Below are 13,782 nucleotides of genomic sequence, written 5' to 3' on the forward strand. Positions count from 1 at the left end.
CGCAGCGTGTCCTGCATTTTGCTTTTTGTTCACCTATTCTTCAGTGTGCTCACAGAGGGGGCACCAATAGAAGGTACTTTAAACTTATCAAAACATGCAGGATTAGGTAAACAGGTAGTTCCTTGCATTAAAATCAACCTGTCAGCTCTCTACAGGCCATAGGACTGATGACTTCAAAAAATGAACAGCAAGTCCAAATTCTTTCAATCTTCATTTTTACGACACAAGAAAACCTGGTCAGCAACAAATGCACACACAGAATATCAACTGAGCCATGTAGAACCCAGACCACCTATCATCTCACCTATCACATCACCTATCATCAACAAATGGACTATGATAAAGGGACAGATCATGCCGCTAACAAACAGTGTACAATAGGGAGTGCTTCATAAGCCAACAGAGCCCCAGTTACACATATTGCTGTCAGAACAGGACAATAGATCAAAGCCTGCCGTGACTGACAAAATAACCGTTTTGGAACAGGAAATGAGGGAGATTAATAAGTCGACCTCCCCAGCAAGGAACACTTCCCCCAAATCAGCAGAGGCGACCAACCCCGATACATCGAGGGGCAAAAGAAAGAAAATGGTGGAAAAAAATAAAAAAAGGAAAATGCTTTGAAAAGTCTGTCAAAAACTTTCCAATATCATCTGTGTCAACCACAAATCCTAGCCCCACACTTCACTGCATTCCACAGGAGAAACACCCCTTCAGCTCTAACTCAGGAGACAATTGCCCAAGATTTAGGCATGCTAATATGAGCCATGACTTGCCAAACAAGCCTCCTCCACAAATCAAGTGTGCTAACAATATGCAGACCCTGAGGAAGGATGAGGCTTAGACACTGCAGACCATGATTGTTGTAGGAAAGTGGAGTGTTATGTGGTGATGTTGGTTAGGATTCACCATGCAATACTGTCACAAGCCCCAAAGATGGTCCTTGGATTCACACTAATAAATCCTTAGATCAGCCCTGGTAGTGTGGCAAAGAGCAGTCAGGCTTTACTAGAGGAACATGTGTTAAGTATTCCAGCATAACAACAAGGATGATTAGTAATTGACACAACTCCAAAGAAATCAGACACCAATTTCTATAAACAGAGTCTCTTTTTATCTTAATATACACACCAAAGTGAATGGAATAGAATACAGTTAACCGGAGTTATGGATTTTAGAAGCATCAGTGCAAAATAATACAGCAAAAATGAAACATGGTGGTCAATGGGGAAAAAAACAATAGTGACAATTGGCCACTTGCAGGTTGAGTAGGGTGGTACTCTTGCAGGATAAAGTTGATGTGGGTCCTAGGAGCAGGCCATGACAGTCAGTTCAGTTTTATCAGGCCTCTGCCGCCCGCATGCGGAGTTATCCTAGCTGTCCCTGGTGCCTAACAGGAACCACGGGAAAGCTGCTTTTGCAGCCTACAAAGTGCTGCAGGTGAACAAAATGCAAAAACACAACGGGGTGGTTTCTGATGTCAGTCCAAGGTTGGCAGAAGTTCACTCTAGGTGCGGTGTCAAGTGAAGCGGGCAGTTGCCAGACTGGTGACCAACAGACCTTGGCAGTAGTAATCCTTGGAAAAGAGATACTTCAATGTCCAGTGGAAAGTGAGAACTTGGTAGTTGCCTGCACCTTCGTTGAAGGCAGGACTAAAGTTCCCACAATGTACTAGACCACCTGAATTTTTGTAATCCCATGAAAGGCCCGATGGCACGAGATTCTTTGAATTTGTAGCTTTTTTTCATCTGCATTTTGCAGGGGACTAGTGACACTAGTCCAAGGGGAGTATGAGGGTGCTTCAGACTTCCATAGGTGTCCCTCTGTCTGTGGGGAACTGAGAGATAGCCGAAGACGAGTCTCGGTCAGGCAGTTCCAGGAGCGTTGCCGCAGATGCAGAGTATTTCTCTTTTGCTTTGTGCAAGTCCTGTTGTAGCAGAAACAAGTCTCGTCTTCTGTCCTTTTTAATGCAGGTTGTTCAGGTTCTGGTAGCCCTTAAATCCTAGATTTCGGGATGCTAAGTGTGTGGGTGCAAGTGGCCAATAGCCTGTTTGCCCAAAGTGCTAATTTTCCTATGAGGTAAGCTCATTTGGAGTTTAAATCACCTTTTCTACCCAGAACCCCCTATTCTTCCACTTCAGAAAATGGCAGAAGCCTTCTTTCAGTGTACAGACCGGGCAGCACACCTTGGAGGTGTGGCTAGACTTCTGGGGGTGTACACGAGATTCATGTCAGGGATGAGAAGGCACGTTCTTTGATATCAAACACAACATATTTAGTCAGCACCATCATGGAGCTGCCAATCTCAGGTTTGCCCGGGTGCCAGCTCATGTTATCCTATGGTTTGTCTATTAGTTACTTATAATGTCCTTTAATGGCAAAGGGGAAATCCTTTGATGGAAAAGGGCACAATAGAGACATATAAGCTTGCACGTACATGCTCATCCCTCTTATATATTGTACCCTGCCTCCTGGGCTTTAAAAGGCCTTCTTTAGGGGTAACTGATATACATTACAGGCAGTGCAATGACTCTGACACACTTGGTGAGGGCAGACTGAAGTTCGAGCAATTTGCACTGCTCCTGCAGCCTGCAATGGCAGGTCTGCTGTCAGTAATTTACTTATGTTGCTCAGTGTGGCACAACCAGTGCTGCAGGACTTGGGGGCACCTTTACCACCCATGCCCTGGGTACCCCTGATACCATATACTACAGACTTATAAAGGAGATACAGTTTTTGTCAGTTGGGTATGCCAATTTACACATAACAGTATTAGGGAGAGAGTACGGGCACTGCAGTATGGACAGCAGTCATAACCATCAGCATGGGAGCAAAAAGTATGTGTGGGGGGCTGTTCATACACTTTCCTACAGTTCTATAGCAGAAAAAGCCCAGGATAAAATTGGCAATTTTGACTTTCTGAGTACCACGACAAAACACCAACCTTTTCACAATTTGACACTCAACAACACAAATTCAGCAGGGAGTTCCTATATAGGATAAGGAGGGGTAAACCCCTTAAAGCCATCAAATTACTTTAATGCTCATCCACCAGACATTCAGACAGTTCAAATAATATGTACAAGAAGTAGACCCTCCTCGAACAATAAAACTGCCTTGTCTCCTGATTTCATCTCAAGAGGCCCAATGGACATTCTGAACAGAGGGAATATTTTAAAACTATTATGAGAACATAAATATAGAGGTCATTCAAAATCCTCAGATATTGAAGCTGTAGAGGTCAGGTCCCTCCTTGATAGATTCAGTGATGAGGCTACTATCGTGACATGACCTCCACACTCTCTGCCAGCTATATACTGGCAAATCATCAAATCTTCAAAGAGTTGGGGATTAATGTAAGCAAAGTTGCGGAACCCAAATATCCAGAAGGCTTCCTTCCTGCCTCTTTTAGTAAAGACCTGCACACTGGCCTCCAACTGTTTGTGAAGGGGCCCCCAATGTTGTAATTATAGAAGCTAAAAAGTGGAAAGGGGTCCAACTTATCACAAAATGTATCACCCAGGACTCTGCTGGCAATTACCTGGTCTCAATCCAGAGGATGGAATTGCAAACTCTCTCACTACCCTAATGCATTACAAGAGGATTGGAGCTGGATCCTGTCCTAACTGAACCACAAGGAAATAGTGTGAATTAATCACAAGAATGGCCAAGAAGTCTCTGAGGTAAAATGAAGTCAAACAAAATCTCAATAATTTCATGGAATATAGCAGGGATAATAAAGCTCTTGTTTGTTCCACGTACTGGAAGATTCTGCAACAACTAATGACATTTTATGTATTCAAGAAACCTGGGCCAACATGGAACTTATGTTATAGTAACTTATGGGATTTCACTCACCGGCTGAACAGGAAAGAGAAGGATGACATAGAGGACGTGTTCATTGACAATTTGTCAGAATAGGTCACAAAGGTAACCTCTCGAATATCCAAAGATTTTGGAGTAGATGCCTCACTCATTTATTGTGACATGCTTCATCATTGCCGCCTATCCACACACTGGTAGGGTGATACCACTAGGGCTGTTCCCTTTATTCGTCGGGTACCTGTGGTATGAATAAAAACTTGTTCTGGGGCCTTCGTCAAGGCTTAATAAGAATGTCCCTGGAAGGGACAGTCTCATTAAAACTGACGAAGCACCCAGACCAAATTGGGCACTTCGAGTGGGCCAAAACATGTTGGCACAATTACAAAAAGTTTAATTGAACAATTACATTCAATAAAAATCCTCAGAACAAGTTTCTATTTGTACCCCAGGTACCCAACGAATAAAGGGAACTTTTGGGTATACCTGTATGTATTTTTAACAGCAAAAATGTCACCTGTATCCCTGCTTATCAAGTTTGATTTAATTTAGGAACTCCCAATACAATCCTTGGTTGAGTCCGCCCTGGTGGTATTATGTTACCAGGGGGTGGATAGGCGCTATGATGAATCATGTCTACTCTAATATCTTTGGATTTTCAAGGTGTTACCTTGGGGACCTATTCTGACAAATTTTCAATGAACGGGCTCTTCTAAGAACACTCAAAGCATTCCATTACCCTTTGTGTCTGACTATTTAAATTGGAAGAATGCAACTGGCCTAATTTTGTCTTGCTCCCCTGTTTGTGGCACATAAAAAGGAGGCCGTCTGAAGGGTGGGATGTCAATTTTTCTTCATCAACAAGGCCTGCTTACAGCAAACCTGAACATCTCCAGCATAGTGGGCATCAAAACCAATAATTGGAATTTTGCAATAATGTCAGGCCGCCTTCTCGTATAAACATATACAGAAATCCAAATTCCTCCCTGAAGAAAATTATGATAAAATGTACAGAGAACACCCTGGCCCAGTTGATATCAGACTTTGAATCCATCCCATGGCTAGTAACTGGGAACTTTAATCTAAACTTGGCAAATCATGTCAGCAGATGTGGGCACCTGAACAGAATAGACACCAGATGGAGAATCCCACAAGATTAAAATTGTATAAATTTCAACCTGTCTGATCATCCATACCTCACTTTTCTGAGGCCATTGGCTTTCATACACTTAATGGCCGCAAAGCTCCTGACATACTAATGACCTATACTCATAAGGCATGCAAAAGCTACTTGATGATCAATTACACCTATGTACCTCTGTCACTGTTCTGAAATGTCAACACTTTTAAAATAAACTCCATATGCAAAAGCTATCACCACTAAGTGTAGGCCGAATTTGCAGAGTTTGATTCTGCAGAAACAAAGCAAAATTACATTAAAATTCCACTAGATTCCGTGGACTTCCGCGATGGGGTGGAGTGGCAATTTTGTGCTATTTTCTTAGAAAATAGCATAGCGAATACCACTCAGAACCCTTGCATACTCTGCATAGATTAAAACTTTAAAAACACCTTTTGCTTGTAGGTGTTTATATACTACTGTCAAACGAACAGGTAATTCCAGTAGGTTGTATGTTGCCGGACTTGATTTGTATAAGAAAACTTGATTATAACAATTCTTTATATAACTGGGTTTTTATGTAGAAATTCCCTGTATTAGTGAAATGACGTTCACTGCTGTGACGCTATTGAAAATGAGAAATTACGTTGAATGATTCCTCTAGGGACATTGATATTTTGTGATTGATTATACCCAGTCCCAAGGGGATTATGGGGTTGCCCCATTGTGTATAAGATTGTATGCGCAGACGATGTCTGCAAGGGCCCTTTTTCTAAAAATTGGTTGGTCGTGTTAAGGTATTTGTCTGCTTATGTATAATATTTACTTATTTATCTTTGCATTGTTGTAAATTGTTAAATGTTTAGTAATTGTCCTAATGTCTGAACAGGAAACCTTAACCTACACGGATGAATATACAGCAAAGATAGCAGGTGGACCACCACTTTTAGGCCCCTAATCTAATACTACTTGTTTTAACACACAAAAAAGTGTAGTACGGAATAACCTAGAGAGTCTACATAATAATCTTATAAGAACAGAGTTACATGCAAAATTTCTAATGGATTGTTTGATTAATAATATTATTCCAGTGGGGCTACAAGTGCGCAACATACCCATAATCTTTGTTGATGACAAGGATTTTAAAGTGGGTTTCAGCTTCGTTTCGAACAAATGTTCACAAAGATGGATGGTCCTTAGCATAGAAACTGCTTTACGTCACATTGATAAATTGAAACAAGAAATTGCAGAATTGGAAAACCAAATTCTAGAAGATCCAGCTACCGCAGACGCCCGTGATTTCTTAAAAAAATTGGAGACAGTGATTGCAGATTTTCAAAGGAATAATATCCTGAAGAAGACTGAAAAACTTCAGAAGGATATTAAGAATTACAGTAGAGAACGTACTTATCCCTTTTTGAAGAAAGATTTTTTCGAGCAAAATTCTAATCAGTCCAATTGGGTTCCAAAACATACGACCTTCTCAGACACAGCTTCATCTAGTTCTGATGAAAACAATAGCCATGGGGGTACACCGAATTATAGATTTGGAAGAGGACATAATCCTCCCTCTTTTTTATTGAGAGGCCTACTACCACAGAGAGGCTCGGAACACAAGGAGGGGATGGTTCAGAAACCAGTACACCTCCGGGTTCCGACAAACCCGCAACAGCTACTACGGATTGTAGACTCCTGTTCAGAAGGAACAACTGTTGCAATGACCAGTAAATTAATTCAACCATGGAGATTATTCCCATTTTTAATCTTTCCTCATATGAACTAAGTTAAAAAGAAATTGAGGTTCTTAGGAATGGGTTATCTTTTGTCCCCACGAATAGAAATAGAAATTCAATTTTTCTAAAGAAGAACAAGCCACTTTGAGAACTCTCGCCAGCCGTGATGACTTAATTGTCAAGCCGGCGGATAAAGGGGGAGGGATCATTATACAGGATAAGACAGAATGCGACCTGGAAGTATTAAGACAATTGAATAACCCAGTACACTATGTGAAATTACCCAGGGATGCGACTGCTAGAATTCGAAAAGGAATTTTATGCCTAACAACTCAAGGACTTGAAGGGTTATGGCTGAGTAAAAAGGAATTCGACTATTTGAATAAAAAAGATTATATGATTCCGACATTTTATACGCTACCTAAAATCCACAAAGATAGCCTACACCCCCCTGGCAGACCAATTGTTGCGGGCTGTCAGTCAGTGTTACAACCTTTGGCGGAATATGTGGATTATTTTCTGAAACCCTTTGTCCCTTTAACTCAATCATATACCAAGGATAGTAGGGATGTCATCATAAAACTAGAAGGGGAACCAGATGACGTACTGAATATTATTCTTGTCACAATGGACATAGAGAGCTTGTATACAAGCATACCCCAGATGGAAGCTCTCAAAGTCATCAGGGAAGTTTTGGAGGAACGAATAAGCCAACATCAGATTCCCACTACTTTCATCGTAGAATGCGCCAGGATTGCCCTTGAACAGACCTATTTTATGTTCAATGCGGAATTCAATGTCCAAGTGAAAGGTGTGCAGTACAAAAGGGGGTGGTGATGGCCATGGGTGCTATTTTTGCACCGGATATAGCCAACCTTTTTGTAGCTTCTTTTGAAGAAAAGGTGATTCATAGCAACAATCATCTTAGTTCCCATATAAAGAAATATCTACCATACATTGATGATGTATGTTTGATTTGGGAATGTACGCAGGAAGAGTTACAGAGTTTCCATCTATGACTGAATCAACAAGATCCTAATCTACAGTTCACGATTGAAAGTAATTAATGTTCAATCAGTTTCCTGGATCCACCAATCTGGAATGATGGAGGTAATGTATCCATGAGTCTGTATACTAAATCCTCATCCAGGAATACTTTGCTAAAGTAGAATAGCCACCATCCTCGTAACCTGAGGGATAACCTCCCTTTTGGGCATTTTTTGCGTATTAAACGCAACTGCACCAAAAGGGAAGATTATTTTAAAGAAGCAAGAATTTTAGGATTAAAATTGGTGATGAGAAGTTACCCATATAGACTGGTGAAGCATGCTATGAAAGAGGCATGGTATTATGATCGACAGGCATTATTGTGTAAAGATGAGCAGCAGCAGAAAATGCAGAAAGATAACCAACTGCAGCCAATCACTTGTTTGACTATATTTGGTACAGAGTCGAATACAATCAAAAAGATAATCAAATGAAATTGGCACCTCATTGAGAAAGTTGAACCACATTTAGAACAGCTACTGTTTGCTTTTAAGAGGTCTAGAAATTTAAGAAATCATCTGGTCAGAGCCTATAGTGAACAAACTCCAGCCACACTACAAAATATGTGAGGTCTAATGCCAGTAACAGGACACTACCCATATGGGAATTGTGCGGCTTGCGCAACTTACAGTGTAACAAAAACATGCACATTGAAAGGAAAGAATGGAAATTGCGACATCACTCAAATTGCTTTACAAAGAATGTAATTTACTGTATACAATGTCCTTGTTTGCTATTCTATATTGGTAAAACCACACAAGAGGTTAAAAAAAACTTATTAGGCAACATCAGTCAAGAATACGCTGTAATGTTACAATTGCACCACTGGTTGAGCATTATCTGAAGGAATCGCACACAGCTTCAGATATTAAATGGTTTGTACTTGAAACTGTAAGGAGTTCAAAGAGGCAACATAATGTCGATCGGCTGCTCACACTTAAGGAAAACAAATGGATTTGGTCATGCAAAACTGTTGAAAAAGTATTGAATTCCTTTATTGAATGGCAGACATTAGCAACTCTATAGAGCAGTTATTTGATAGACCTATGAACCAATTAGGGTGTTTGGTGTATATATATACATATATACTTATGTGGCTTATATGTTGTGATATAGCCCTTGACTACAGTTTCTACATGATTGTACATAGTTGGACTGAATATACCATTTTGACAGTATGTATTGTTTGCTGGGCACATCCTTTGAATTTCGTAGAAGGGGTTTAGATTTTTTCATGTATAATACTGTTTTGCTGAATGTTCTTTACCAAAAGCATATTCTGTACCATAAGCATCATGCTTCTGTGTAGGACCTGGGCACTCTGCAGAATTGGTCTAGATGCTATCACCAATGGATGTTCTGCATTTCCATGAGTGATACGACAAATATTTTTTGTTCTGATAATGTTGACCGTATTTGGTGTCTTGAGTAGACATGTATTTTGATGTAGAAAAGAAGAGATGGTGTCTGTTTATATATATTTTGAATACATATAAATAATAATATTTTTAGGGTAGTAATTGCAAAGTGTACAAGTTAGGTCCCTCAATAAAAATGTTCTACAGTTGTTTTAACACTCATGTGATGCACTTCTACTCACTCAATATGGCCGCTGCAGTCGTGAGGTCGTTGACGTCACCGTGTACTACTAGATTTAGGTCATCTGATTCCCTCACGCCGTACTCGGTCCGGTTAGTCGGGAGAATTGAACTGAGCGACGCTGGTTCTTCAAACAAGTAAGTCAATTCGGTGTCTGAGATTAATGCGCTTGCATTGGGTTTATATGTTATAATGACAAAGGCCAAATACGATCCTAATGCCCATTCTTCTTTGTGTTTATTAACAGGTCCCTGTATGTTACGGTCATACAGTGGAAATGTGAGTATTATGTGGGACACCATGATATGATAACTTGGATTTAAGTTTCTCTTTGAGTTCTTCTTTGCAATAGAGAATTACATGTTGACATTACTTTTGTCTCCTGCTAGAATCAGTCTTTAATTGAAAGGTGGGAAGAAGTTTTTCTTTACTTCTTTTGAAGTGAGTAGGTTATGGTATTGTAACTGTGAATTCACTGATAGTGTGATGGAAGTAGGCTTCACTGGAAGTTTGTATTATGGGTGCCACTGATCTGTGCATGATGTCACAGGGTTAAGGTTATGCACATGAGTGCGTGGTAGCATATACATCGGTAATATATATTTTTGATATTTTTTGGGTGCTTTGTGATTGTGGGAAGACACTTTTTGGATGACTAGATTCTGTGAGTTTTTAAGTGTAGAGCAGACAATACCTTTTTGAATACAGGGTTGTTAAGCATACTTCTTTTATTATATTAAATTGGGTGTGCAGCCATACCGTCCTGAAGATGGTCTCAAGGATCTTCTAGACCACCAAGAGACCGAAACGTTGACGCATTTGCACCTTTTTGTTTGCATTTTATGTTTAATAGACAGAATGAAAATGAGATTAAATGCTCTGTTTAATTCTAATATATGGTGTTTTGGTTTCCATTTCTTTACTATGCAATCGTCGCTATTGGCTTCGTAATGTTTTTAATCAATATGGTGTCAGAGCATGTAAGTATGCAGACTTATTCTGATGGAAAAGGAACCTCCCACTCGCCGTGGTAAGATCTATCATGCCCATGATTAGAGTTTAGAAATTCCTCTCTTACAAAGCATTGTCAACAGAATCAGATGAAAAGCTCCAGGGTGTGGCTGCCAGCTAGAAGCTATTGATAGAGTGCTTACAGCACTCTAAATTGTATGGGTGCATTATACTCATGATTCAAAAGCACTCACATGTATTTTATTGTTTGCAGTGTATTACGTGTATCAATTGCATTCATTCAGCATCCACAGCATTGAATTGTAATGTGCACTTTTAATCAGGATTTATATGTATTACAGACACTATCATTTCTGTATGCATAATGTGCAGGATGACATTATGTTCACATCAATGTAATTGTGTGTTTTTTAGGTTGCCTGCATTGTAGGTCCAGACCTGCAGGTTGTTGTTGGTTTAATGATCCTTAGTTGCTAAGGAAATAATTAAATGAATCCCTTTTGTGTGCCAGGACAGTATGTTCTCACCCCACTGCAGGTGCAAGAATTTGACCTTGTTATTCTTAGTTTAAGGAGATAACCGGAATGTTTTTGAAGAGTTTGAGAAGCGGGAAGGGAGGATACCTTCTGTGCCTGGCCTATCTGAACCTCAAGGCTGCTGGAAGACAAGAAGAACTTAATTAAAGAAGCAATGGATAGCTACTGACTATTGCAAGAGAAACAATTTGTCTTGTGATATGCTTTGGAGGGGGCCGAATTTTGTCTTTTTATATGATAAGCAGGGACAGAAAATCAGACTTCTACATTTTTGTAAGAGAAGGGGCATCTTAAGAGCGATCTCCAAAGCCTTAAGCTTACTGACCCATTTGAAGTGAGTACTCCTAAGAAAGTCTACACTTGCTGACACCTTTGGGAAAAGATATAAGGGAAATAACCAGCAACCTCAGTGAGAGCAGTGTAGGGAGAGATAACTTATGCTTTCCTTCCTAATGAAAAAGAATTTAGATGCAGCCTCAATTCTGTGTTGCATTTTGATTTTGGAGTTCATTACATTATGCCTTCGGTATCGAATTAATTATATTCGTAGGTTCGGCTCTGTATTGATTTTTATGTACCTATATTAGCTGATTCTCAGATGTGTTTACATCCAATTATTTTTGGCCTTACAAAAAATCCATGAACTGGAATTCAGAGTCTGTGGTCTTTTAAACATGACTACATTTTAAGTATAATCTTGAAGGGCCAAATTCACAGAATGAACTTAGGACTCAATCCTAAACTTACTACTATTTTGGTATTCACAGAATGCACTTACTACCTTTGGCATTCACAGAATGAAATTAAGACTCAATCCTAAATGTACTACTATTTTGGTATTCCCAGAATGCACGTACTACTTTTGGCATTCACAGAATGAACTTACTACTTTCGGTATTTACAGAATGAACTTACTACTTTTGGTATTCACAGATTAGACTTACAACTACTAACTTTACGTCCGCTTCCGGGCTGGAAATTACGATTCCGGGCCGGAATTTACGGCACTGCAGTGGATTTTGCGATTTCGGCCCGCAATTTCCAGCTCCTCATCTGAACTTCCGGTTGTGGGCTGGAATTTCCAATCTGGGCCAGAAGATACGAATTGTGGCAGTTGATGATGTTAGCTAAGGGTAAACACCTGTCCAAGTGCCTACCATCCCCCACCATGGATCAGCTGACACACTGCAGCCAATCGCAGCCAATAGCTCCATTTTGCCATGTTGAACGTTGCAAGTGCCTACCATCCCCCACCACGCTCCAGCTGAAGCCAATTACCACTTATTGACCAGCACCACAAAACACATAAAAGCAGCACACATTGAAGGAACAGGTTTGGCCACAGAGAGTTTGTGTTCACAATGCTCACATTGCCAAAGAAAAATGGAACTAATGAGGAGAAAGAGGAACTTCACTGCAGAGGAGACCACCATGCTTGTGGAGTTCATAGTGCGGCACCACAGATGTCTAAATGGACTCCCACCCTACTGCACCAGTGGGACACAGAAGGGAGCCCTATGGCAGCAATTAGCCACTGCTGTCTCAGCATTGGGGTAGGAGAGGCGCACAGTACAGGACTTCAAGAAAAAGTGGCAGGATGAAAGGCAGAGGGTGAAGGAGAAGTACTCCAGAATTGAATTAAGCAGGATCCTCCCTGCAGCATGCCCAGGACCACGCATCCGTCTCACCCCACGGGAGGAGGATATCCTTACCACAATACACCCCAACTTGGTCCATGGGCTGCCTGTCAATGACGTCCACTACTTGGTACCAGGTAAATGGAATGAAAAGAAAAAGTTCAGAAAAGATTGTCTGTGTTGCACTGTCATTGTGAGTAAGGAACTTGTCCAAAGTGAATATAAAAATATAGTCAGTCAGAGACTCATGTGTCACACTCTGTATGTAGCACCACAAGTCCCAGAATCCTTTGCATTAGAAATAGCAAATCCCTCCCCCCTTTTGCAAACATGGGCACAGTACTGCTGCCGTACATACACAACCCTTCTAAGTAGCAATTGACAAATATTAGCAGGAAAGCATGATTACCAATGTGACATGCAATTCAACCCTTGTGCAACCACGGATGCGTCGCATTTACATTGCGGTTCACTGTGGCGCAGGGATAGACAGATGTGTGTTGCATCTGATGGCATAAGGGGGGTGCTTTGCTGGAGTCGTGGCGCAAGAGCAATGCTACTCCAACAATGTCCATGGACTGCCCATACCTAACGTGCTGTGCCACTCCTTACTTTTGCTTCAAGCAGGTGTAAGGTTGCGTTGCAGCGGCCTCTGAAAAGTGACTCAGTGAAATCCTGTAGATTTCTCTGCATCACTTTTATGAGGCATATCCGAAAGGAATGCCCACCCTGCCTACATCAAAGCTGACGCAGGTTCAATGTTGCGCAGGGCTTCACAACGTGACGCTTCACCATAGATGCGTCACGTTGTGTTGTCTGTTGTACACCACCAATGTGTCACAGAAGTGACGCAACAGCAGTGTAAATCTCTTTTCGAGGGGCTTGTAAACCTGCCACAAATTATCCAAGAAGTAAATCACCCTGCGCCATCCTAAATCACAAAGCAGAAGGTGGGAGAATCATCAGATCTTAATATGTTATACACATATTCTGTTGTTCATTTCCCACTCTGCAATGCCATTACATCCCCAGCACACCACTGTTCCTACCTGCTTCGTCTGCGGCAGTACTTCACAACACTGTTAGCATGCAGAAGACATGGGGAAATCCCGGAAAAGTTCAACAAGCACATTTCCCATTTGGTTACTTTTCTCTCTTCTCACCCATTGACACATTTAGCTAGAGCACAGACAACTGCTGTAGCAGAGGTCAACAACATACAGATAAAGGCATTACAACCTCACTAACTGGTAAGTCAAACTGGCCAGGAGATGGTCAAAATAAATACATTGTCAGGAGACGACAGAGGGACATAT

The sequence above is a fragment of the Lissotriton helveticus genome, chromosome 8 (genome assembly GCF_964261635.1).
Source record: "Lissotriton helveticus chromosome 8, aLisHel1.1, whole genome shotgun sequence".
NCBI lineage: Eukaryota > Metazoa > Chordata > Amphibia > Caudata > Salamandridae > Lissotriton > Lissotriton helveticus.